Source organism: Vicugna pacos, unplaced genomic scaffold, assembly GCF_048564905.1.
Source record: "Vicugna pacos unplaced genomic scaffold, VicPac4 SAC-SAT, whole genome shotgun sequence".
In the NCBI taxonomy this organism is placed as follows: Eukaryota; Metazoa; Chordata; class Mammalia; order Artiodactyla; family Camelidae; genus Vicugna; species Vicugna pacos.
In genome coordinates this window covers 23,137,072-23,140,295 of record NW_027328721.1, presented here as the reverse complement: position 1 = coordinate 23,140,295, position 3,224 = coordinate 23,137,072, and positions in this window count along the sequence as shown.

Below are 3,224 nucleotides of genomic sequence, written 5' to 3'. Positions count from 1 at the left end.
CACCTGTGACTGAAGAGAGCTGCGTGGAGTTGTCTCTCGAGGTCCCCCACGCACTGACAATGTTTCCGGAATCCTGAGCGTGGGGAGGTTCCACCAACGGTCGGCAGCGCGTGGGTTCTAACGGAAAGCCTAAGCTCGTCTCCCCTGAGGGTTTTCCTAATGTCTCTGTGCCAGGGAATGCTAGGGGCGTTTGCAGGATATCCCAGTGGCAGAGGCTGCCTCCCCAAGGTCAGGGAAGTTATTTCTCGGACTTCCTCGAACAGGGAACACCTGTGACTGAAGAGAGCTGCGTGGAGTTTTTTCTCGAGCTCCCCCAAGCACTGACAATGGTTCCGGAATCCTGAGCGTGGGGAGGTTCCACCAACGGTCGGCAGCACGTGGGTTCTAACTGAAAGCCTAAACTCGTCTCCCCTGAGGTTTTTCCTAATGTCTATGTGCCAGGGAAAGCTAGGGGTTTTGCAGGATTTCCCAGTAACAGAGGCTGTCTCCCCAAATTCAGGGAAGTTATTTCTCTGACTTCCCCGAACAGGGAACACCTGTGACTGAAGAGAGCTGAGTGGAGTTTTCTCTCGAGCTCCCCCAGGCACTGACAATGGTTCCGGAATCCGGAGCGTGGGGAAGTTCCAACAACGGTCGGCAGCGCGTGCGTTCTAACGGAATACCTAAGATCGTCTCCCCTGAGGGTTTTCCTAATGTCTCAGTGCCAGGGAATGCAAGGGTCGTTTGAAGGATATCCCAGTGACAGAGGCTGCCTCCCCAAGGTCAGGGAAGATATTTCTCGGACTTCCCCGAACAGGGAACACCTGTGACTGAAGAGAGCTTCGTGGAGTTGTCTCTCGAAATCCCCCACGCACTGACAATGGTTCCGGAATCCTGAGCGTGGGGAGGTTCCACCAACGGTCGGCAGCGCGTGGGTTCTAACGGAAAGCCTAAGCTCGCCTCCCCTGAGGGTTTTCCTAATGTCTCTGTGCCAGGGAATGCTAGGGGGGTTTGCAGGATATCCCAGTGACAGAGGCTGCCTCCCCAAGGTCAGGGAAGGTATTTCTCGGACTTCCCCGAACAGGGAACACCTGTGACTGAAGAGAGCTGCGTTGAGTTGTCTCTCGAGCTCCCCCACGCACTGAAAATGGTTCCGGAATTCTGAGCGTGGGGAGGTTCCACCAACGGTCGGCAGCGCGTGGGTTCTAACGGAAAGCGTAAGCTCGTCTCCCCTGAGGGTTTTCCTAATGTCTCTGTGCCAGGGAATGCTAGGGGTGTTTGCAGGATATCCCAGTGACAGAGGCTGCCTCCCCAAGGTCAGGGAACTTTTTTCTCGGACGTCCCCGAACAGGGAACACCTGTGACGGAAGAGAGCTTCGTGGAGTTTTCTCTCGATCTCCCCCACGCACTGACAATGGTTCCGGAATCCTGAGCGTGGGGAGGTTCCACCAACGGTAGGCAGCGCGTGGGTTCTAACGGAATGCCTAAGCTCGTCTCCCCTGAGGGTTTTCCTAATGTCTCTGTGCCAGGGAATGCTAGGGGTGTTTGCAGGATATCCCAGTGACAGAGGCTGCCTCCCCAAGGTCAGGGAAGGTATTTCTAGAACTTTCCCGAACAGGGAACACCTGTGACTGAAGAGAGCTGCGTGGAGTTGTCTCTCGATCTCCCCCACGCACTGAGAATGCTTCCGGAATCCTGAGCGTGGGGAGGATCCACCAACGGTCGGCAGCGCGTGGGTTCTAACGGAATGCCTAAGCTTGTCTCCCCTGAGTGTTTTCCTAATGTCTCTGTGACAGGGAATGCTAGGGGTGTTTGCAGGATATCCCAGTGACAGAGGCTGCCTCCCCAAGGTCTGGGAAGCTATTTCTTGGGCTTCCCCGATCAGGGAAAACCTGTGACTTAAGAGAGCTGCGTGGAGTTGTCTCTCGAGCTCCCCCACGCACTGACAGTGATTCCGGAATCCTGAGCGTGGGGAGGTTCCACCATATGTAGGCAGCGCGTGGGTTCTAACGGAAGCCTAAGCTCGTCTCCCCTGAGTGTTTTCCTAATGTCTCTGTGCCAGGGAATGCTAGGGGTGTTTGCAGGATATCCCAGTGACAGAGGCTGCCTCCCCAAGGTCAGGGAAGGTATTTCTCGGACTTCCCCGAACAGGGAACACCTGTGACTGAAGAGAGCTGCGTGGAGTTGTCTCTCGAGCTCCCCCACGCACTGACAATGGTTCCGGAATCCTGAGCGTGGGGAGGTTCCACCAACGGTCGGCAGCACGTGGGTTCTAACTGAAAGCCTAAACTCGTCTCCCCTGAGGGTTTTCCTAATGTCTATGTGCCAGGGAAAGCTAGGGGGGTTTGCAGGATATCCCAGTAACTGAGGCTGTCTCCCCAAATTCAGGGAAGTTATTTCTCTGACTTCCCCGAACAGGGAACACCTGTGACTGAAGAGAGCTGAGTGGAGTTTTCTCTCGAGCTCCCCCACGCACTGACAATGGTTCCGAAATCCGGAGCGTGGGGAAGTTCCAACAACGGTCGGCAGCGCGTGCGTTCTAACGGAATACCTAAGATCGTCTCCCCTGAGGGTTTTCCTAATGTCTCAGTGCCAGGGAATGCAAGGGGCGTTTGAAGGATATCCCATTGACAGAGGCTGCCTCCCCAAGGTCAGGGAAGGTATTTCTCGGACTTCCCCGAACAGGGAACACCTGTGACTGAAGAGAGCTTCGTGGAGTTGTCTCTCGAAATCCCCCACGAACTGACAATGGTTCCGGAATCCTGAGCGTGGGGAGGTTCCACCAACGGTCGGCAGCGCGTGGGTTCTAACGGAAAGCCTAAGCTCGCCTCCCCTGAGGGTTTTCCTAATGTCTCTGTGCCAGGGAATGCTAGGGGGGTTTGCAGGATATCCCAGTGACAGAGGCTGCCTCCCCAAGGTCAGGGAAGGTATTTCTCGGACTTCCCCGAACAAGGAACACCTGTGACTGAAGAGAGCTCTTTGGATTTGTCTCTCGAGCTCCCCCACGCACTGACAATGGTTCCGGAATCCTGAGCGTGGGGAGGTTCCACCAACGGTCGGCAGCGCGTGGGTTCAAAAGGAAAGCCTAAGCTCGTCTCCCCTGAGGGGTTTCCTAATGTCTCTGTTCCAGGGAATGCTAGGGGGGTTTGCAGGATATCACAGTGACAGAGGCTGCCTCCCCAAGGTCTGGGAAGGTATTTCTCGGACTTCTCCGAACAGGGAACACCTGTGACTTAAGAGAGCTG